The sequence below is a fragment of the Bidens hawaiensis genome, unplaced genomic scaffold (assembly GCF_021521415.1).
Source record: "Bidens hawaiensis isolate Kalapana, Puna unplaced genomic scaffold, B.hawaiensis_p1.1 tig00015763_1, whole genome shotgun sequence".
NCBI lineage: Eukaryota > Viridiplantae > Streptophyta > Magnoliopsida > Asterales > Asteraceae > Bidens > Bidens hawaiensis.
In genome coordinates, this window is record NW_027492405.1 from 172,813 (window position 1) to 198,806 (window position 25,994).

The 25,994-nt window shown below is 36.0% G+C and overlaps 1 pseudogene; it reads left to right on the forward strand.

Annotated features, from left to right (window-relative positions):
* Nucleotides 1-523: 523 nt before the first annotated feature.
* On the forward strand, nt 524-18,068 carry LOC143549700 (gibberellin 2-beta-dioxygenase pseudogene; annotated as a pseudogene).
* Nucleotides 18,069-25,994: the final 7,926 nt, after the last annotated feature.

The window sequence follows — 25,994 nt, forward strand, 5'->3', positions numbered from 1 at the left end:
GGTATTTATCTCTTACACAAATTGCGTGAATTGTTAGTTTCACAGTTAATTAGATTATTTATAGTTTAACTTTGTTGTAATTAGGTTTTTTTCGCCCTTTCTTTTTAAATAGTTTGTTTGTCAAAACATATACACGTTTTATTTAACAACTAAACGAACTTAAGATCATGCTAAAACTCTAAATACATATTAAAAATCTTAAAAGGAAAACAATAAACCCATCAATTTTGAATTTTTACATCGGTTTGATGATTTTAATTCGATCAACAAGATTTATGATATTGTTTAAACGTATGTTTTTGCTTTTACATGGTCCCCAACTAATTTACTTTTTATTAATTAGCAATAAATTCCACGATGATTTCATATACCAAAGTCAAACTAAATCAACAGAAATTATAAAACATAAAACATGCGAATTCATAATAAATCATATTCTAATATAACGCCCAACAGTGCAAAGATATAAATGTATACACATTAATTTAATGTGCTTCATAACGTATATAAAATACGCAAAAACATGGAGATACTATCACAAGACCAAAAAAAGCCCATTGATCAAGCCAACAAATGGAACACAAGTACCGACTTTAAAGGCATCCCAGTAATTGAACTCTCATTCCCTGATAATGCTAAGAACCTTATGGTCAAAGCCTGCCAAGATTATGGTTTCTTTAAGGTCATTAACCATGATGTGCCACTTGGGCTCGTGTCGGAACTTGAAAATAAAGCCGTGGAGTTCTTCAACATGAGCCAGTCCGAGAAAGACAAGTATTGTCCTCCAAATCCATTAGGGTATCGTACCAACAAAATTGGTCCGAATGGAGATGTCGGATGGATTGAATATCTTCTCTTTACTTCCAACCAATTTCACACAAATAGCAAACACTTTTCGTAAGATTTTCTTTATTTTTCTCAATTATATTACTCTTAATTTATATAGATTAAATGTCATTCTATAGTCGTGTACTAAATCATTGTTCTTTTAGAAAATAACAAGTGCGTGAATTATATAGCCAATAGATATAGTTGCTGATTCCCATCTGAAAGGCCCACTCACAAGTCGGTGAGTTAGGAGGTCTGAGTAATCTATTATTTGTGTTAACGGGGGTAATTCGAGTTTTATTGGTTTTATTGTTTACCAAGTGTTGGTGAGTCTATATTTATGTTTTACCAAGTTAAGGTTTCGTACGAGATATCTATAATAAAGTTTTTGGGTGATATTTTCTAAAGTGATCCAATATTCGTGTTTTGTGTGTTTCCATACGTGTCTTGTTTAAAAATTCATTCATGAAAATTATTTATTTTGGTGATGAACTTAACATTGCATGATAAATACGTCTTGAATAGATCTTGTTTGTTTGCCTCTCTCTCTCTATATATGTATGTATGTAAGAGGGGATATTTTAAGAACCTCTTGAGTTCTTATAACTTTAAGAACCAAATATGGACTACATGTTTAATTATTTACATAACCAATTTGTGTTTGTAAATTATACCATAATAAAAAATTAAAGAAAGAGAGAATCAATATTACTAATTTGTAGATGAGTATTTAAGTAAAATGCATTAAAAGAAAGGACAAAATTATCAATTCATAGTCCTTTTCATTGTTTATTTATATTTAATTATTGTTTTAAACTTTATCAGTTTTTTATATAAAAAAACTGATTTATTAAGCCGAATCATATATCTTATAATTGCATACATATAACAACTGTTTACTAAAAAACACTTACGCAAGTTACATTTTTTTAATTACACAAGTTACATTTCGTTTTATAATTACACAAATTACATTTTGTTACAAAAAAAATTTATACAAGTTACATTTCTTTAAAAACAAAACTGTGTAACGTATGTAAATGTCATAATATTCCATAAATGTAATATAATAATAATATATGAAATATCATGTTACACTAGAATTGTACTACAAACAAAATAAACAATTTTATGTGTAATACACCCTTACATTTACGTAAGTTACATTTTTTTAATTACACAAGTTACATTTTGTTACAAAGAAGATTTACACAAGTTACATTTCTTTAAAAAGAAGTGTAACAGACAAATCTCACATTGGCTGTGGACAAGAGAGATTCTAGGTTCATAAGTAAAAAATACTGCATCTTAAATCACTAACGCGCTTTGGGCTTAATGGTAGTGGAAGAGAGGAGAGCTCCACAGTTAAGCGTGTTCTGGTGGGAGTAGTAGCAGAATGTGTGACCTCCTAGGAAGTCTCCACCTGGGCAACCAAAAACAAATCTGTGAGCTCTTCGTGGACAAAGCGGACAATATTGGTGGTGTTAGGGATCGGATGTTACAAGAAGACTGTGTAACTTACGTAAATATTATAATATTACATAAATGTAATATAATAATATTACATTTATGAAATATCATGTTACACTAGAATTGTATTACAAACAAAATAAACAATTTTATGTGTAACACCCTTACATATTCACGATTTTCTGATTTTTACAACACCACATGTATGTAATCCATGTGTCATATGTAATATCGTATTTGCATTTACGTAATGCATATTACATAAGGGAATTCACATAAGAGTTTGATGTAATCTACTTAAATTGTAATCGATTACATATATGTAAATATAGTATCACATACATATAATCCACATAAAATCGTGTAACAAAGTATTTATATTCAGCGTAACATTTTGTTTTATATATGTGCACTATCTTATTATATATAAAAGACCTTTAACAAATTTTTAGTTGTTTATATTTTTGTTGAAAATTTTTAAAAACTGTTTTCTATATAAAATTGAATAAAGCATCAAGCCTTAAATCTAATATAATGATAAATAAGTAAAATAATTTAATATATTTATTTATCAAGATAAAAGACTTCATATGAACTTGAACAGGGTGCCATTAACTAAAATTAATGCCAATAAAATAATAGAATAAGGTTATGCTTGAATAGATCTACATATTACACATTAAAGAAAATCAAACTACACTGATTAAACAAATTTGGAGTGAAGTGTTTCGAATTTTACTTTTTTTTTTTTTTTGTAAAATGAAAATCAAATTTCTGTTATCCTCATTTGCTGTCTACTACTCTACTTGACTGCATTTTGTAAAGTAAAAATTAAATTAATTCTTTTAAAGATTCGTGTCTTTTTCAAAGTCAAACAAGGAGTGAAATATTAATTAATTAGTTAGAATAAAGAAAGAGAAATAAACTAGTTAAGATAAATACCTTTCTGATTTTTAAGAGAATAATTATGTGTTTTAATTTGTTCCACTCTATGTTCTCTCTCTCTCTATATATATATATATAGGAGAAGGATCATGCAAGAAGTGACATTATAACGAGAAGTGTGAGAAATTAATCTAAACCATTAATTGTTTTTAATCAATGACCTATGATGAAAATGACAAATTTGTAACTAAAAACATATATTTATGAAATATATTTAACTAAAAAGGGTAGATATGTTTATTAGGCTGTATGTTATGGTGAGGGGCATCGAAGCCCCTTCACAGTGTCACGTGGGCACTGGGGGCTTCGAAACCCTTCTTCATAACGTCCCGCTATGGTTAAAGCCCCCTTGGGCGCCCCATTATATATATAAATATATATGTATGTGTGTGGATGAGAGTAAGAGAGAGAGAGAGAGAGAGAGAGAGAGAGAGAGAGATAAGGCACCGGTCGTCGTGATCCCCGCGCCCTCCTCCACCACGCCCCTGACGGTGTTCCTCCTTTTTCAACGCCCATTATTCCCCTCTACCGCGCCCATAGCATGGACTCTTATGGTGTAGGCCTCATTAAACCAGATTTTAATGTGTTCAGCGGTTACTTTTAATGACTAATCAATGCTCATTAGATGGTTAATATGATATTATTTTATTTTTTATTAAAATTATGTATATTATGGATTCGATCCTTTTTCATGTAGTTATAAACAATATATTTAGTTAAATCTACACCTTATTTGTTTTGCCTACACTATATTGTATAAGCAAACTGATTCCTACACAACATTAGTTTTAGTTATAACTACATAATATTTGAAAGTGTGCCTACACTATATTAGTTTTGTCTACACCACATTAGATATGTTTAAACTACATTATTTATGACTGCACAATATTTGAAATTGTGTTTACACTACATTACTTTTGCCTACACTATATTAGATATGTCTACAATACATTAGTTATCACTACATAACATTTAAAAATGCTCATACACTAAATTAGATATGTATGCCCTACACTAGTTATGACTACACAACACTTAAAAGTATACATACACAACATTATGTAGCTACGCTACTAAGATAATCATACACTACATTAGTTGATTAAAAGAAAAAAAAAACATTGTGTAGGCCGTTAAAAAAATTATATAGATATATGTTGGTTTTGTAGTTAAATATATTTAATTAAAATATATTTTTAATTTCCCTGAAAATGTGAAATTCAAATTTGAGATCAAACTATCTACTGAATAATGATAAGTGATTTAAATAATAAAAAAGAAAGAAAGTCTATACAATTTATATGAAATATAACAATTTAAATAAATTTTTGTAACTTTCTCATGAAAAATGGCTTACCCATATATAACGAAAACATCTTTTTACTATTATACCCATGTCATCAAATAAATAATAAAATAAAAGATAATTTGTGATTGGTCGAACTCTTTTCTCGCACTTCTCGCACTAAAAAACACTTTTGAAATGAACCTAATATATATATATATATATAGGGTAAGGATCCTAAGAGAACCATTGGCAAATTGAGAACTTTGAGAACCATTTGGGACCACTAAAAAATCCCTCTAAAAAAACATTAAAAAAATTATAAAACAAACAAAACCGAAATTTTTAAAAAAGTAAAAAAACCAAATTTTTATATTTCATTCCGGTTTTATTAAAAAAAATGAAATTTTTTTTCTTTTTAATTCGTATTATACCTATACACATATGTATACTTTCATTTAATCTCTAGTTACGTAATATACACATATGTACATTATCATTTACCTTAAATTATACATATGTGTATAGGAAAAAACATGTGTGTACATATTATACATATATGTATAATAAAAAAAACCGATTTTTTTTCTTTTTAATTCGTATTATATCTATACACATATGTATACTTTCATTTAATCTCTAGTTATGTAACTTACACATATGTACATTATCATTTACCTTAAATTATACATACGTGTATAGGAAAAAAACATGTGTGTACATATATGTACATATTATACATACATGTATATGTATAATTTAGCTAAACCGAGAATTTTTTTTTTACGATTTATTTTTTAGAAACCGGGATGATAAATAAGAACTTTGGTTTTTTTACTTTTTTTATTTTTGTGTTTTATGATTTTTTTTTATTTTTGGGTCTTTTTGTGGTCCAAAATAGTTCTCATAGTTCTCAATTTCTAAAAAGTTCTCACATGATCCTGATATATATATATATATATATATATATATATATATATATATATATATATATAGGCTAAGTATAAAATGAAAACCCACTTGAGTTGTGAAAACTCTAGAATCCCATTCTTAACCACATGTTTTTAATTAATGTTTAAATCTTGTGGTCCACAATTAAAGTGAATAAAAAATGTAAATATAAATATAATTTTTTCTCTTCCCTAAAATCATATATAAAAATTAGTAAAAAAATGTTAAAAAATAGCAAAACAATTTTTTTTGATGTTTCGATGTTTTGTATTAAATGTTACAACATATATTGCATGTAACAAAAAAAAAACAATGTTACATAGGGTTTTCGCGGGTTTATCAACTCAAATGGATTTTCATTTTAACCTTACCCTATATATATATGTGTGTGTTAAATATTTAAAACTATAACTTCTGAAAAAAGAGTCATATATACACGATCACCACCCCCAATGACTCCTTGTTGAGCATAAATATATATTTCTCGTATGAAAATTCAAGACTCGATCCCTTGTCCTATAAATATTTATAATTGAAACTTTTAGAAAGACGAATGTATATGCTAAATTAAACTAAGTAATTATTTTCTCCAAGCACTTTTTTTACACCTTTAGTCTACCTGAAAGCATTGTTTAAATAAAACTAAGTAATCATTTTAAGAAGCTTATGTTTGTTGTTGGGTGCATGAAGAAACACTAACCGGACCCCGGGCAGATTACTGGTAACCTGGGGGTTGGATAGCTGTTTCCCGCGAGGGGTTAGACCCAGAGAAGATGGTTCTTCTGATAACCTGCAAAACAGACACCGTGAGCTCGTCACTGAGAAGGGGGGGGGGGGGTTCCTCCTTGTGACCACCCTCCGGCGTGAGAATCAGACTAGATTGCTCTTTAAATATAAAAGTATATTAAGAGACTGCTAGAGCAGATATTAGGTATAATATGATGATATGAGATATGATATGATAAGATCAGATGGTCATACCATTTGTGGTATTTATAGCCGAAGGTAGGTTTCCAAGGAGGTATGGCCGGCTGCAACAGTGTTCCTGTTCCACCAACAGTAGCCTACGCACGTGCCCTGCTGGTAGTTGGTGGGTAGGTAGCGGCTGATAGCGACCAGGCCTGCTGTATACTATTCCTTTTCCACCAACTGCCTGCTACGCACGTGGTATGACAAGAGTTGGTGAGTAGGCAGCGGCTAATAGTGACATACAGTGTAGGAGCATGCTGCTCGCCATACTGTTGTCCATAAGCTGTCGTATCTTTAGTCAGATCTTTTTCCCATACCTCGTCAGGTACAGTACAGAAGATCTTCCCGTATCGTACGGACTGGCTTATTTGGGCGGGAGTATTCCCCCTCCCGCCCTTGTGCGGGATTGTTCCCGGCTTCGCTCATTCCTTCAGGTGACACTGAATGAGAGCTAAGTGCCTTGTGCGTGTAGCCTTGCTGCGCGGGTGGCCTTCCCTAATGGCTTGTATCCGAGGCTGCGGGGACAGGCGGAGTGCTTCACCATTGGGAGGCATTTCCTGCGGGACCAGCTTGCGTACTGCACGTAAGGACGTCACGTCTCTGAGCATGGTTGGTCCTGCGGATCCAGTTGGTTTCTACGCAGACGTCCCTGTTTAAGGTGAGTCTTGCGGGTCCAACTGGGCTCTGCTGGGACCTACCTCTTCAAGTCCCCCCAGTCCAATGTTCTTCTCATGCGTGTTTAATAAAGTGAGGTGAACTTTTGGACTTAAGCAAAGGGTTTTGAAAAGGGGTTTTTAAGGTTTTCCATGGGGATTCTTCCCGCGGAAGTCCTTGTCACTTGCAGAAATTCCCGAGTTTCCTGCTTGGTCTTTGGGTATGATGCGGGTAGGTCTGTAACCTCCTCGCAAGTCAGGAGCGTTGAGTCCCACTTGTGTGGACTCTCCATGAGGTTTTGGTAGTTTTGAACATAGTGATCAATTATGTTAAAACCACCAATTCCATCCTGGAGCTTCAAACAACGTAGTTCTCGACGTTCCCGCTATGCGGGGATGTTATTTCCGTTTCCGCAAGCATTGCCCAGAAGATCCTTCTTGGTTTCAATTCTCTGCGGAGCGCTAGGTATGTGAAGGGTTTTGCCTTAAAACTGTACCCGCGCTCGTCTTACGGTTACTTTACTTCCAAGGTATTCCTGGCGTCCATTCCCTGCGGGTGCTAGGTATGTGAAGGGTTTTGCCTTAACACTGTACCCGCACCCGTCTTATAGTTACTTGGTTGCCTAGGTATTCTTGGCTTCAATTCCCTGCGGGTGCTAGGTATGTGAAGGGTTTTGCCTTAACACTGTACCCGCAGCCGTCTTACGGTTACTTGGTTGCCAAGGTATTCTTGGCTTCAATTCCCTGCGGGTGCTAGGTGCGTGAAGGGTTTTGCCTTTACACTGTCCCCGCATCCGTCTTACGGTTACTTGTTTGCCAAGGTTTTACTTGGCTTCAATCCCCTGCGGGTGCTAGGTATGTGAAGAGTTTTGCCTTAAAACTGTACCCGCATCTGTCTTACGGTTACTTGTTTGCCCAGGTAAGGGGTATTTTCCCGCTTACTTTTTAATATTTTTAAATTTTGAATTTTGAAATTCGAAAGGTTGGTGGAAAGATAGGAACAGTCCAAACCTCTGAAACGTCGTGCGACGGTTTCTTCTGACTGTGTCAGGACGTGCAGGAAGTTATGGTGACGTTACATTATAGGGTCATTCCAGACACTTTTTACGGCGCGTGGGCGCGATTTTTCGGGCGCGTGGCCGCGAAATTAATGGCACTTGTCCTGTCAACAGCTGTTGCCAGCTTTGCCGGTGCCACATGTCACGGTTTCATTGCACCTTCAATTTCTCTCTCATTCGCATTAAATTCACCGCATTAATTGCGATCACTATATAAAGGGGAAGAGGGTCCTTTGCAATTCACACCTTTACTTCTTCTCTTCTTCTTCTTAGCGATTTCCGGTAAATACTCCCCTTTTCAGGCAAGCATTTTCCCGAAATCGCTTTCTTCTTTCTGCAAGATGTCTTCACGTGATCTCGAGTCTTCGGCCGATGACAAGAGTACTGCTGGCGAGTGCCAGTGTGCTCTGCCCGGCGATCTGTACCGGTATGTTGTCAGGAAGTTCATGCTCGATCATCTCAAGCCTGAGTTTCCTGAACCCCATCAGACCGTGTACGATGCCCCCAGAGGCAAGATCGGGGTTTATGCAGCATTCTTTGTCTATGGGAATCTTAGGTTCCCATTGACAAAGTTTGTTTACCGTGTCCTTGAGAGGCACGTTGTTCATTTGACCGAGTTGCACCCCATGGCGATCGCCAAGATTCGCCATTTTGAGTGGGTGTGCCGGATATTGGGTGTTGAGCCCTACGTTGACCGCCTGATGACCCTCTACACTTGGAGGTGCATCCAGGGGTGGTACACGTTGACAACCCGGATTAAGGGTTTAAAGATCTGCGCGACGGAGCGCAGTCTTCGCGCATGGAAGAGGGAGTTTTTCTTTATCTCCGCCCGCGCCATTCCCCTTGCCATGAAGTTTAAAAATGGGCAAGCTCTCCCAAGCCTTCACGCCTCCAACTACCAGGAGGCGGAATGGTTTTCGAGGATATCTCGGATCCAATCTCCGGTTTACCGGTTTGCGGAGTCCGGGATGGTCATGCTGGGGATGAGCCGGGTCTGGAAGGCGGCGGACGCGCAGAAGGTTCCGATCGTCCTCGAATACGGTTCGAACTCTGTTCCTTACGGTATGCTTTCTTTCCCTTTGTTGATTTTAAATTGCTTCTAACTTTTTCTGTTTATTTCAGAGGGGAACGACCTGAAGTCGCTCCTTAACCCGCGGGAGGAGGACGGTCCCGTACGGATGGGTACTCGCGCTCTTGACGAGAACGAGTTGCCCATCCCCGAACAAACTGCGGATCGGTTCGTGGAGGTCTATCCGCAAGGCCATGAGATCCTTAGCGCCAGGCGTCCAGGTAAGGCGCTCTTCAACCCTCGACCCCTCAATGTTGAAACCTCTGCTGGATTTCCTCTAATCGTCTGTTCTGATGAGGAATCCGCAGATGGTCCTCCGTTGGTGCGGAAGAAGAAGGCTGCCGGCGGGAAGGGAAAGGAGAAGGTGGCCTCCACTGCCGATCCGGTGCCTCTGTCTGACTCGGAGACAGAGAGCGACGAGGTGGTGGGGATTCCCGTTGGTGATAAGACCACGGCTCCGGAGGTTGCGACTGTCCCCTCCGGAGAGCCCAAGAAAACGACGGTGACCGGCGCAAAGAGGCCGGCTCCATCGGGTTCGTCCCCGCCCGTCCGTACTTTCAGGCTCAAGAAAACCCGTAAGTACAACTTCCATCAGCTTTTATCTTCATAGTTCAATATCCTTTTAACACTTTCCTTCTTTACGCAGGCGTGGATGTTGACGCATTCCATGGTGGAGTGCCGAGTAGTACCTCTCCGCCGATGACGGTAGGCTTGGTCAGCCTTCCTGAGGCGTCGACCCAGGCGCCTGCGCCTGCTCCCGCTGGTTCAGTTGCTCACTCTGAGCCGACTGTACCAGCCGAGTTGACGTCACCGCCGGCCGTGAGTGCGATTTTTACAGCATCCTTCACCGAGCCGGCGGTTACGATTGCTGCGGATTCTGCGGCAGCGACTGCGGCGGCTGCCACCATGCCCCCGCCACCGGCACCGACGGCCGGCCCATCAGGTACGCATGGGAGTACTCGCCAATCTTTGCCACCTTCCCATCTGCCTGACCTTTTGGATGGGTTTCCTTTGGGTTCAGGTGATGGGTTCGGCGGCTATCGGCCTGTTATAGACCCTACAGGTGCGTAGGGTTCCTTTGGCCCTTTTTGCTTTTATTTTTTATCATCTTTTTCCTAACTGCTTTTTTGTTTTTTGCAGTGTCGGATTCCAATGAAGTGTATGTTCCGCGATGGAACATACGCCGAGGAACAACCCTTCGTACCCCTGTGGAGTGCGTGGAATGGGCTCGCCACGCTGCTCCCCATGGTGCGTTGGGGGAAGCCATGGCTAGCTACCAAGAGGGTAGGCTAACCAATGAGCTTCGGGTTCTCCAGGCCCGGATGCAGCCGCGCGTCGAGCTGCTTTGTCGTGAAAACGACAAGTTGAAAGCAGCTCGCGCCAAGGAAGTATCTCAAGCGCGGGCTCTTCGGGAGGAGAACCAACAGTTGGCCGCAGCTGCTGCGGAAAAGGAGAAGGCCTTCAAGGCCCTCGAGGCTGAGGTTCAAGCGCGACTCGAGGCCCGCTCCAAGGCTGCCCAAGCTGTTAACGAACAGCTTCGGCTGGCTAAGGAGACTGCGAGGAACGCAACCGAGAGGGCCACCAAGGCTGAAGCCGTTGCTGAGCCTTTACGCGTGGAGAACGAGGAGCTCAAGGCCAAATTAGAGGCTCTCCAACGTGCTCATGATGCCTTGGCGATGGAAGATGCCAAGAAGCTCCAAGAAATCCTGGACCAGAGGGGCGTGCTTGACCACACCGAGCGGAAGCTTAAGGGCGTTGAAGAGGCTGCCGCAAAGGAAGTGTTACTTGCCAAACTTAGTAAAAGCGAAGCCGAACGCGCCTGCACCCAAGCTCAAGCCGCCCTACAAGAAGCTCTGGTTGCCAATGAGTGGCTTCTTTGAGAAGCGTTGTCTCAGGTATGTTTCTTTATCTTTACGCTTTTCTATGTACATAGAAAAGGTGTTTGACACTTGTATTTTCTTTTGTAGGTTGTGCATCGGGTCTTCTCAGAGACATCCTACGACGATGCTATGAGCGCAGCCCTCAACGCTTCTCATGAGGATGGGGAAAAGGCCGGCTTCCTGCTTGGTCTAGGGTTCGTTGAGAAAGGCATCCCGCCTTCCAACTTCCCTTTGTTCGATGTGGATACCGAAGCTATTTATGACCAGGCAGTAAACCAATACGCCGCCTTCCCGCATCCAGTGGTGGAGAAGGTGAACCAAGTAGCTGCTGCTGATGATGGGTTAGCTATCCTTAAAGCTTTCCTCGAACCGCCTCGTTCTTCTGATGGAGCGGGTCCAAGTGGAAGCGGCCCTGAAGCTTGATCCTGAAGATCCCTTCCCATTGCTAGGATAGTCTTGTACAGATGTATTTATTTTTTCTTTTCGTATGCGGGTAGTTACCCGGCCATTCTTGTAATAATTCGTTTGTGAAATATAAATCTTTTTGCGTATAAGATTGTTATTTCCTTCTTTGGGTTTCTTGCTTTATAAACTTATGACTTGTATACTTAGTTTAAATTAGCAATTTTCCAAGTGTTTAGAATAAGTTAACCTGTTGAACGTGGTTGATAATGGGTTAAAGTTTTGCTTCCTCTTTCGTGATTGTGCGGGTAGAACCGTCACTTGCACTTAGTAGGATGGCTAAACTTTAACCTTCATCTGACCTGCGTGTAGGTTTTCCTCATCTTTTGAGGATAAGTTAACCTTTGAACGTGGTTGATAATAGGTGTGAAGTTTTGCTTCCTCTTTCGTGATTGTGTGGGTAGAACCGTCACTTGCACTTAGGATGGCAAAACTTTACCCTTATCTGACCTGCGTGTAGGTTTTCCTCATCCTTTTAGGATAAGTTAACCTTTGAACGTGGTTGATAATAGGTGTGAAGTTTTGCTTCCTCTTTCATGATTGTGCGGGTAGAACCGTCACTTGCACTTAGTAGGATGGCAAAACTTTACCCATATCTGACCTGCGTGTAGGTTTTTCTCATCCTTTTAAGAATTTTGTTTTGAACCTTTCGACGCGCGGTTGTCAATAGGTTAGTGTTCAGTTTCCTTTCATGATTCATGCGGATAGACCGGCACTTTCATTTAATGGGATAATTGAACTCTTCCCCTTCAACTGACCTGCGTGAAGGTTTGTCACGTTATTGGGTTTGTGCGGGTAGGACCGCCTTCCCACGCAACGACTTCACGTAATGTGAATGCCGTCACCAGTGTCGCATAGTTTAACCGTTCGACGCGCGGTTGTTGATAGGTTATTGTTCAGTTTCCTCATTATGATTCGTGCGGATAGACCGGCACTTTCATTTTTGGGTGCTGAACTTTTCCCCATCAACTGACCTGCGTGAAGGTTTGTCACGTTATTGGGTTTGTGCGTGTAGGACCGCATTCCCACGCAACGACTTCACGTAATGTGAATGCCGTCACCAGTGTTCAGAAAATTATAAATGTAAAATCATCAGCTTCGACGTTCTAAAGAGAATCATTTCCATTAGAAGTGGCTCTTGGCCTTTTCTTTACAAATTGGAATTGATTTACATGCAAACTGTGTAAATGAGCTCCCTTCAATGTTGGGATGGGAGTGCCATCGAGCCGATACGCACCTGGTTCGGGATCTCGTTCCTTACGCAGCATGTAGTCTCGACATTGAAGCTGGAATTTTTATTCGTGTTTTCCCCAGCTGGGGTTCTACACGCACCCGCCTGCTCCCAGTATTCGAATTCGTCGGCCTGTTGTACGGAACGCAAGCGTTCGTCCAACTCAGCCTGGAATTCCTTTTGTCGTGCCTCTGCCCATGCCTTAACTTCATCGAGAGTTTGGCGGGGGAGTCTTCGTTTCTCTAACTGGGTATCAGTGGATCCCAGTAAGCGATCATTTACTGCACTTGCCCCAGCATGAGTAACTGGGGTAGTGTTCGTAAAATTTACTTCACTTGCCCCGGCTTGGGTAACCGGGGTAGTGTTTGTAAAAACTGTGTTGTCGGTATTCCCCCCAGTAGCTGGGGTTGTGGTTACCGGAATTTCTCTAACCATCTTTGTAGAAGTTTGAAAAAACTGGAGAAAAATGTAGTTCTAGCTTTATGCACGGATGACGCCAATGAAGAAACACTAACCGGACCCCGGGCAGATTACTGGTAACCTGGGGGTTGGATAGCTGTTTCCCGCGAGGGGTTAGACCCAGAGAAGATGGTTCTTCTGATAACCTGCAAAACAGACACCGTGAGCTCGTCACTGAGAAGGGGGGGGTTCCTCCTTGTGACCACCCTCCGGCGTGAGAATCAGACTAGATTGCTCTTTAAATATAAAAGTATATTAAGAGATTGCTAGAGCAGATATTAGGTATAATATGATGATATGAGATATGATATGATAAGATCAGATGGTCATACCATTTATGGTATTTATAGCCGAAGGTAGGTTTTCAAGGAGGTATGGCCGGCTGCAACAGTGTTCCTGTTCCACCAACAGTAGCCTACGCACGTGCCCTGCTGGTAGTTGGTGGGTAGGTAGCGGCTGATAGCGACCAGGCCTGCTGTATACTATTCCTTTTCCACCAACTGCCGGCTACGCACGTGGTATGACAAGAGTTGGTTAGTAGGCAGCGGCTAATAGTGACATACAGTGTAGGAGCATGCTGCTCGCCATACTGTTGTCCATAAGCTGTCGTATCTTTAGTCAGATCTTTTTCCCATACCTCGTCAGGTACAGTACAGAAGATCTTCCCGTATCGTACGGACTGGCTTATTTGGGCGGGAGTATTCCCCCTCCCGCCCTTGTGCGGGATTGTTCCCGGCTTCGCTCATTCCTTCAGGTGACACTGAATGAGAGCTAAGTGCCTTGTGCGTGTAGCCTTGCTGCGCGGGTGGCCTTCCCTAGTGGCTTGTATCCGAGGCTGCGGGGACAGGCGGAGTCCTTCACCATTGGGAGGCATTTCCTGCGGGACCAGCGTGCGTACTGCGCGTAAGGACGTCACGTCTCTGAGCATGGTTGGTCCTGCGGATCCAGTTGGTTTCTACGCAGACGTCCCTGTTTAAGGTGAGTCTTGCGGGTCCAACTGGGCTCTGCTGGGACCTACCTCTTCAGTGCATGTTTGTAAATTAAGGTCACTAGCAAAAGAGTATGTGGCAGCGATGAGAAAACTGGGATGTGACATACTTGAGTTACTGGCGGAGGGCTTGAAGATAGAACCCAAGAGTGTGTTAAGCTGGATGTTAAGTGATGAAAACGCCGACACTATCTTCAGGCTAAACCACTATCCGCCCTGCCCGGACCCTGACCCTAACCTCGACCATAAAACAAGAAGCAATGGCTTGAACTGTATTGGATTTGGTGAGCACACGGACCCACAACTTATATCAATTGGAAGATCTAACAACACGCCTGGTTACAAATATGTCTGTGTGATGGAACTAGGGTTCCAGTCTCACCTGACAAAACTTCTTTTTTCATCCATGTTGATGACTTGTTACAGGTGATCAGTTGTTATTTACAAATTAATTAGGGTCCTTCTACATTGCCCCATTTGATTTCATATTATTAAACGGCCATCCACAAAGCATTAAGACTGCAATTTTGACCAAAAAAGCCAAATTTTGAAAATCATTAGTCATAACTCAGAACGGCTGTTGGAACAATATCCGAATGGCCGTTCTGACCATTAAAGGTCAAACTTTAAAAAATATTGATCAGGACGATTGCTTGTTCAATATCTTGATAGCTTTTCTGACCATGGATGGCCAAACATACATTTGTGTTATCAAAACGATCGTCTGACCTCTATCTGGATGGCCATTTAAAACAGTGTAGGATTATATGTCAAATAGTGTGTGTATGGATGGTTCTATTAATAATGTGATTTACATATTAATTAATTCCTGATATTAGGATATTATTAGTGTTTAGTTATGTTAAGCTCGTGGGCAAGTTATATTCTATATTTTCTGATTTATTTCCTATATATATATATATATAGAGAGAGAGAGAGAGAGGGTAAGGTTAAAATGAAAACTCATTTGAGTTGTGAAAACCCGCGAAAACTCTATGTAACGTCGTTTTTTTTGTTACATGTAATATATGTTGTAACATTTAATACAAAACATCGAAACATCAAAAAAAAATGTTTTGCTATTTTTTAACATTTTTTTACTAATTTTTATATATGTTTTCAAGAGAGAGATAAAGTTATATTTATATTTACATTTTTTATTCACTTTAATTGTGGACCACAAGATTTAACATTAATTAAAAACATGTTGTTGAGAATGAGTTTCTAGAGCTTTCACAACTCAAATGGGTTTTCATTTTATACTTAGCATATATATATATACATATATATATACAAATATATATATATACATATATATATATAGGGGTGAGATCTAGAGAGAACTCCTCTTAAAGAGATGACTAATAAAAACTATTTTTAACTTTTTTTAAAAAAATATTTTGCGATTTTTTTTTCTTTCCTCCTTCTAATAAGATGATATTGTTCCTAAAAAATAAAAAAAACCGGCGATGTAGTGCATATGCACTAATGTGTATTGCATATATACGATAATGTTTTATTGCATATAATACAACACAATTGCATTATACAACACAATTGCATTATACAATACACACTATTGAATATATGCAAATACAAACACTAATAATTGTACTCGAAACAAACTATCGCATATACGTAATACAACACTAATGCACATATGCACTATATTGTTTTTTTGTATATAATATAACACTATTGCAATAATACAGTACAAAAAATTGCATATATGCTATTCAACATTATTGCACATATCAAAATACACACTAGTGCACATATGCAATAAAAAAAGTCGATGTATTGCATATGTGCACTACAACGAGTTTTTTTTATTTTTTATTTATTTGTTTTATATTTTTCGAGTAAATGGTAACATAAAATAATGGCAAAAACGGAAATTTAAAAATATTTTTTAATTAAATTAAAAATATTTCTTTATTAGTTCTCTAGTTCTCTCTTTAAGAAGAAGTTCTCTCTTGATCCTCTTCACATATATATATACATATATATATATAGGGGTGGATTATAGTAAAAATAGATAGTTTTCTAGGAAGAGTAAGAATAAATCTAAGCCCTTGGATCTAGGATCTAGTGGTTGAGATTAGTAGTTTTTAAAATACCAAATAGTTTCCTATGACCTAGGATTTAGGCTTCATAATTCCCTAAATATGTTAACATAGTTTCCTAACTTTAAATTTCATGTTCTTCCTACTCTTCCTACAAAACTATGTATTTTTATTTTAACTCTTTTATATATATATATATATATATATATATATATATATATATATATATATCAAGTTCTCCAATATTCGTTAAATAATATTATTTCATTCACTTTCTCTTAAGCTTGAATATTTTGTTTTAAGTATTGTTGATTTGGGAATTTTTTTTTAGAAATGAGGTGTATATGAGATTTCTAATCACTTGAGGGGCTGGTTTTGATTTTCAATCACAAATAGGGTAGTGGTTTTTAATAGTGGCGAATAAGAAAATTTGGTATAGGTGTGTAAGAGAATATAAGAGGGTTGTCAGGTGAGAGAATCTTATTTGTATTTGCTAGTGGCGAATAAGGTTAATTTTTTTTATAGTGGCGAGTGAGGTTAAATTCGTTTGATAGTGGCGAGTAAGAGTGAGGTCATGTGACCAGGTACCATTAGTACTTAGTATTGGCGAATAACCTTAATATCTCTTGATATTAGCGAGTAAGAGGCTAGGCTCTGCTTGTATTCTATAGATTGTTTGTATTTCATAAAATACCTTAAAATTTTATTTTTTAATATTCTTACGCATATATTCTTTTTTATAAATAAAAATTAATATTTCTTTTAGTTGCTTTGATTTGGACAAAAATCACATATAACCACTTCTGGTTTAAAAAATATCTTTGGATATATGTTTTATATTAACCAAATTTATATTTATATGGGATATTTAGAAGTTCTTAGCCTACAAACACGGGACAAAACCCTTCCTCGGTTCCTTGTCCCTGAGAGTTTCGTGCACGAGTATAAATGTATACCAAGTTAGCAACCACACTAGCGTCTTTAAGATGAAAGAGATATATAATTAAGAACACTAATCAACGTACCATACGAACTTTAAAATCCTCCACTAACTAAAACCATTTTGTGGTCTCACACTTAGGTTCTATATTTGTATAACAATATTAAAAAATGAATTTTTAAATTATTTTATGAAATATAAACAATTTGTAGAATACAAGCTGAGCCTAGCCTCTAACTCGCCAATATCAAAAAATATTAAGGTTATTCGCAAAACTAATTGCTAATGGTACCTGGTCACATGACCTCATTGTTACTTGCCACTATCAAACGAAATTAACCTTACTCGCCACTATCAAAAGAAATTAATCTTATTCGCCACTATCAAATACAAATAAGATTCTCTCACCTGACAACCCTCTTATATTCTCTTACACATCTATACCGTCAATATTATAAACTACTACCCTATTTGTGATTAAAAATCAAGCTAGCCCCCAAAAGTGATTAGGAATCTCATATATACCCCATTTCTAAAAAAAAATATGATTTGGGTGAAGGTGATGACAAATGGAAGGTTCAAAAGTTTAAGACATAGAGTTGTTGCAGACAGATTGAAGTCAAGGGTTTCAATGATATACTTTGGAGGTCCGCCATTGATGGAGAAGATTGCACCATTGGGCTCACTCATGGTAGCAGGTGAAGAAAGCTTGTATCATGAGTTCACTTGGTTTGAGTACAAATCATGCACCTACAAGACTAGATTGGCTGATGATAGACTCTCTTACTTTCACAAAGGCTCTTTGGTTTGAAACATTTCAAAAGCCAACCACATGTCATGCGCATATGAGCGATTAGTTATCTTTGATCTTACTAGTACTGTCAATTTCTTTTTTTTTTTTTTTTTTTTTTTTGTAATTTAGTTGTAATAATACCAAGACTTGGTTTTATGGAACACATGACTTATCATTAACCTGTTTTTCATAATTTATTTTCAAGAAAAGCTGGCCAAGTTAATATGTATTTCTTTTAAAACCTTAAGAGAATATTATTAATATCAGAAGTTAGTTTTAGCCAATGAGGGCTGCGTATAGAGTACCCGACTTTACTTAGTTAGTCGTTCCAAAAAAAATATATCAGAAGCTACTATCTAAAAAGCTATAGCATGATTGCATATGGAGGCCGAGATCTACGTACTCATGTAGGAGAAATGACCAAAATAGTCAATTTGACCAACTTATTTTTAATTTTAGCCATCTATTTCGCAAACTACCCAAAATAGCCACCTAAATCTTCGCTGGTGACGGCTCTTCACCATCCGCCAACGGTTTTGGTCCTGCCATCTGATGAAACACGTAAACATGTAAGATCCCGCCATCTGTACATATATTCTACCAACCAATGTAATTGTTCCGCCAACAGACGAAACTGTTCCGCTAATTGACGAACTATTATGTCATCCGACGAAACTATTCTGCCACCCGACGAAACTGTTCTCATCTCCTACCTCTCGAACTCTAAACATCCATAACTACCTCCATCTCCATCTTTCTTATTTTGTCAACAAAACCAAGCAAAACCATAGTGTAAATTGCTTAGTTTTTCGAGGAGAACACAACCAAAGTGCTCATTTTCCAAGAATCACATTTGTTGTTCAGAAATCCGCTCAAGAAATTGACAAACCCTAGATTTTCAATTCAGAGATTTTTTGATTTCGAGTTCATAGAGTGAAATTGAAGTTCCATAACTGTCGGAAGGGTAATTACCGTCCGACTGTTTAACCTTTCGTCAGTTTCATTAACAGTTCTGTCGGGTTTGTTAAAAAAACCATTAGTTCGTTAACGAGTTCCGCCAATCCAACAAAGAAGATGACACCGGCAAGATCTTAGTGGTTGAAGATTTTTGTTGAATGGCAGGACTAAAACCTTCGTGGCGATGGTTTGAGTGGCTATTTTGGGATTTTGTGAAAGATATGGCTAAAATTGGAAACAAGTTGGTCAAAGTGACTATTTTAGTCATTCTCCCTCTACTATCTTGGGTGGAGTCAAATGGCCCTTTAGTTTTTCATTTATGTATAACATAACGTATATTACGGTTTTTCAACCGAGACCCTAGATATATTGGAAATAGTATCGAGTTCCTTTAAGTACCCCATTTGTTATTTTGTAAATGAGTATTTAACGGTGCAATACCTTTTCGTTGTCATAAATTCCTAAAAAACCTCATTAGCTCATTGTAGCAATTAGTTTTTACCGTGTTAAATGTAAAGGTATGGGGTTGGTTTAAGAGATATCCAAACACCCAAAAAATTGACCTGGTAAGCGGTAAGCCTACAACTAATTGCAACTATATTAGCTAGAATTGAACTCCGTACGTATATATACACTATCGACAACAGAGACATTTGTTGTGGCCATAACCGGGGATGTACATTGTGACGTTTTAGGTGTGAGAGAAAACCTTCACTTTTATGAGTATTAACACTTTGCAACAAAATCTAGTAACAGAAGTAGGCGTGTAGTTAGTAATGGATTTTCGATGGATATGCAACAGTCGATTTTCTAAGCCAAATCGTGACAGACTATTCAAACAAACAAATACACTTTTACGATAGTTTTGGAACCAAAATGTTGATGGAATTAGCTAGCAATGGTTTTTTGGCCATAGCTACACTTTCGGTAACACATAATGACGGTTCCGGCGATGAATTTTCAGAATTCATTAGGTTTCAATTCTAATATTTTTAGCATATTATACAATTCAGTAACAAAAGTGACACCTTTTCTAACTAAGTAAAACAGTTACTTAAAAATAAACATTTCAATATAATAAAAAATTTTCGACTCTAACATAGTTAAAACGTTATAGTGATATATATCATAATCCTTACTTTAATCCCTATTGCAACACGAGTCCCATCACATGCGTTGGAACCTTTAGTTTCATTTTCATTGGACTCCTATTGTGCACATGCACCTATACTTTACGTACACATGCATGCACGTATAACCAATTTCATGCATGAAGTTTGTTTATGAAATATGCAACTTAATGAATTTACACACGAGTACTTACACGTACAATCAAGACATGCCATCATGTGGGGCTTTGCATTTTAGGTGCATTTTGTTGCATGATAATTTTATAGTTATGCACCCTTCAATTATCAAGACATGCTATATTTTGATAAAGTTCTTAGTGGATGTGTTATGAGCAAGGGTGAGAGGGCGTTAGCCCCACCCCCTCAACAGTTGAGGCGTGAAACTATGTCACGTAAGGGTGCAAAGTCGTGAGGCACGAGGGATTTTTTTTTCTTAAGTAGTAGGTTTATTAAGAAAAAAGTGGATTAGGTCCTTGACAAGGAACCAAATGGATTTCAGGTGTCCAATTATCTGAGATAGTTGGATTGGGTTTATCTTTTCTAGTGGCATTCCATGCAAGCGAAGACGTCTAAATCTGTTGTGATTGGATCAGTCATCTCAGATTTCCAGATCCAAGTTTATTCCCTTATACCAATGCGCCATGTGGCAGCACAATATGAGACCAGCCATTTGCTGGATTGAACTCCATATTTCAATCATTCCGAGAATAATGGCTACGACACGATTGCACTTGTCGGGTCTATCCAACCTAGAAATTTTTTACATCCGGGACCTGCGGAATATTTAAAATTTAAGAAATTGACAAACGAAGATTAACAAAGAACAAAAACACACTATCTAAATTACCAGAAATAACACACTGAAACATACACTAACTGCAACTACAAGAATGGTTGATTAATAATAACAACAATAATCTAACCGCAATCGCGCGGAATGGTGGACGGCAACGACGGCGCCCGCTGAGCCAATTGGTATCCCTGTGGTGGTTTATTGGTAGCATCGCCAACCGTGATTGATTCATAGTTCAGGTGGAGCCAACAGTTCCGGCCAAAGACGAACGTCCGTCAATTGGACCAGTTTACCATAGTGTATTTGCTAAGGACGGTTTTCTGGTGCTGGTTCAAGGTTTAGAGCCATGTTGGGATATTTTCCGGTCAGTGCTACTGTGAGTGAACGATGATGACGGCGTCGGAGCAGTGGAAGACGACAACATATAATCAAACTGCAACTACAAGACCGGTAGATTAATAATAACAACAATAATCAAACCGTACCCGCGCAAAACGGTGGTCGGCAACAACGGCAACAGCTGAGCAAATTGATATCCTTTTGGTATGGATTTGGTCTGCCGGTGAAGATGCTAAAAATAATTTTCAATCAATATATTAACTGAAAATTATAACAATATAATAACTCCTAAATTAATTCCAAAAATAGCAAAATACCTATGGACCATTCTACCATCCTTTGTTATATTTCATCCAATGACCCATATCACTTTTTACACTTTTTAGAAAAAAAAAACTACTTCATATTCTAACTTTGCTCTCTCTCTCTCTCTCTCTCTCTCTCTCTCTATATATATATATATATATATAGAAGATGGTTCAGGAGATAAATAAAATTACTATGAGAAATGTGAAAAATGAATATGAACCACTAATTTTAATTTAGGTTTTAAATGCTTAAAGATAAATGAGGAAAGTATTAATGCATGCTCTCTCTTCAATTAATATAACTAATAAATATAATAGTTATCTATTTAATTAATATAACTAATCAAATTATTATAATTGGAAAATATAAAGAATTCATTTATTTTTATAACTTATTTTTTTCTCTCTTGAATTTTTATCCTACACAAGTACAATTTATTCATACATTAAAATTTCTTTTTATCAAAAACCAATTTCTTCCAACTCAATATTTTAATATCCATCAACACGTATTTACATTGTGATGAATAATACAAAAAAACTATCTTACATATGTTTACATTAAATATCAACAAAAAAACACACAACCTACACAAAAACATATAACCTACACACAAAAAACATATAACTGACGCACAAAATTCAGCATCAATAAACTATACACGCACACGAAAAACATATAACCTACACTCGAAAATGTTATCCTACACATTTAAATACAATTTATTCATACATTAAATATTTTTTACTATCCAAAACCAATTTCTTCCAACTCAATATATCAATATCCATCAACACGTAGGTATATTGTGATGAAAAATACAAAAACTATCTTACATATATTAACATTAAATATCAGCAAAAAATATACAACTTACACAAAAACATGTAACATACACTTGTTCTAAGAATAAGAAAACATATTACCTACACACGAAAAACATATAACCTACACATGTATAGGATGTGTGTATCTTTTTCTAGTTTATATAATTGTTAATGTTGAATTACATAAGTAAGTTGTATACTTTTTTGTATGTTGTACGTTTTTATTGCTCAAAACAAGTATAGGTTATATAATTTTGTGTATGTTGTATATTTATTGTTTATATTTAATGAACACATTTGTATGATATTTTTTTATTATTATTTATAACAATAATTTTTCTAAGTATATCAATTGAAAAAAAAGTATTATGTTTTGATATTTATTAATTAGAGAGGATTTATTTTGATTATATTTGTTGTATCAATTGAAAAGAGAGAGATTTATTATGGCTATCTTAGTTGTATTAATTGAAGAGAGAGAATGCATTTATTGTTGCATTTACATTTTTTTCATTTATTTTTAAACATTTAAAACATAAAATAAAACTAGTGATCCATATTCATTTCTCACATTTCTCACAGTAATTTCATTTATCTTCTGAACTTAAGCCTACATATATATATATAGGCAAATTATAGAATGAAAAACCCACTTGAGTTGTGAAAATCCGTGAAAACCCTATCTAACATCGTTTTTTTTTTGTTACATGTATATGTTGTTACATTTAATACAAAATATCGAAAACATAAAAAAATGTTTTGCTATTTTTTTACTAATTTTTATATATGTTTTCAGGATAGAGAAAGTGTAAATTAACCTTTACATTTTTTTATTAACTTTAATTGTGGACCACAATATTTAATCTTTAATTTAAAATATGTGGTTGAGAATGGTTTTCTAGAGTTTTCACAACTCAAGTGGGTTTTTATTCTAACATAACCCTATATATATATATATATAGGGGTGGGATTTAGTGAAAACTCCTATTAAAGAGAAAACTTAAAAACTCCTAAAAAACTATTTTTAACTTTAAAATTTTTTTTTTTTGAAGTTTCTTTTTTTTCCATTATTCTTATATGCTGTTATTGGTTAAAAGAAAAACTAGTTATTAAAATTTTCCATTGATCATGCCTAACTTGACGACAATAACATTACCATACTAATCCTATCACAATTAGAAAACCAAACCAACTTAGCCAACTTGTCACCAGTAACGTAATCAAATAAATCACAAGTTGACTTGATCAATTCATACAAAGTTTTCAATTTTAAAATTTTAAAACTCTAGAATATTATTAATTCAAGACTTCCAACTTCAACATGTCTATACTTCCAACTCTAAAATGCCAAAAACTTAGAGTTAACAAGAAATCATATATAAAACGAGCGGTTATGGTTTAAAACTTAACTTTGAAGTCAACACAAAAGAGAGAAGTTTCAAAAACTTTAAAATGTTATATAAATATATAACTAATAAATAAATCGAGCAAAACGAACCGAGCGAGCTTTTGCTCATGCTTTGCTTGTTTTCAAAACCGAACCGAGCTAAACAACTCATTTCCAAATGAAACCAAAACCAAACGAGCATTTTTCAAACAGTTTCTGATTCTAAATGAGTGACTAGCAAACATAGAGCGACGAACAATTTGAAAATTCCTAAACATAAAGCAGAGTATAAAGAGTTTAATTGTGTATATATAACTCTAGAATGTTGTATAATATAGGAGGGTGCCAAACATTATAATATGCAAATATATTATGTTGGTAGATGAGGTACAACAAACACTTTGTTGCCTCATTACACATTGAATGGATGATGTTAACATTAGGATTTGATTTCATTGGAAAATGGGAAAGCTGGTAACAACAACAACACTCTGTTTCTCTCTCTCTTACCTCTTCCTCTCTCTCATCTTCAGCTTATTCACCTCTCTCAATTCCACCACCAAATGCCAATTCCAATCCACTCTCTTCAATTACCCTCCATCTTACAACCCACACAAACACCCAATTCCCACTCCATTTTTTTTAAGTTTCTTTTTTTTCCATTATTCTTATATGTTGTTATTGGTTAAAAGAAAAACTTGTCGGTAACCTCGTCGGTATAGTCCGTATGTGTAATAGTGTGTATTGCATATATGCAAAAGTGTTTGTATTGCATAGAATACAACACTATTGCACATATTTGATACACACTATTGTATATATGCAATATAAGACTAATACACACATCGAATACACATTACTAGGTATGTGTAATACAACATTAACTCACATGTGCACCAAATCGACTTTCATTTTATTATTATTTTTTTCATATAATACAACACTACTACACATATACAACACACAAATATTGAATATATACAATAAAACACTATTAAACTCAAAAATACATAGTAATACACATGTATAATACAACGGTATCGCACAGTAATACGTATGTGCATTATAGCGGTTTTTTTTATTTTATTTTTATTTTTTTAGTGAAATATAAGAAAATATAAGAATAATGGCTAAAACAGAATTTTGAAAATATTTTTTTATTTTTAATTAAAAATAATTCTATTGGAGTTTTTAGGAGTTTTTAAGTTTTCTCTCCAAATGTGAGTTTACTTAAAAACTCCTAAAATCTCCAAAAAAACTATTTTTAACTTTTTTTTAAAAAAAATTTTAAAGTTTCTTTTTTTTCCATTATTCTTATATGTTGTTATTAGTTCAAAAAAAAAACTCGTCGGTATAGTGCGCATGTGTAATAGTGTGCATTACATATATGCAAAAGTGCTTGTATTGCATAGAATACAACACTATTGCACATATTTAATACACACTATTGTATATATGCAATATAAGACTAATACACACATCGAATACACATTAGTACGTATGTGTAATACAACATTAACGCACATGTGCACCACATCGACTTTTGTTTTATTATTTTTTTTTCCATATAATACAACACTACTACACATATACAACACAAATATTGAATATATGCAATAAAACACTATTAAGTTCAAAAATACATAGTAATACACATGTGTAATACAACGGTATCGCACAGTAATACGTATATGCATTACAGCGGAGTTTTTTTATTTTTTTTATTTTTTTCGAGTGAAATATAAGAAAATATAAGAATAATGGCTAAAACAGAATTTTAAAAATATTTTTATATTTTTAATTAAAAATAATTCTTTAGGAGTTTTTTATAAGTTTTTAAATTTTCTCTCTAAAGGTGAGTTTTCTCTTGATCATCTCCATATATATATATATATATATATATATATATATATATATATATATATATATATATTATATGCTTAAGTTCATTTGAGAAATGATCTTTAGCATGAGAAATGTGAGAAATGTGATAAATTAATTCAACTAGTCACATTTTATCTTTTTCATTTCTATTTAAGTTAATTGTGGGGTATAATAGTAAACTATTACTGTTTTTATTTTTGTAAACTAAACTTAATTGAGGAAACTTTACAAAATAATATTATTTGGTTTTACTTTTCAAAATTTAAGTATCTAAAAAGTAATAAAATTCGTCTATTCGTTCATCCTAATTGAAATCAT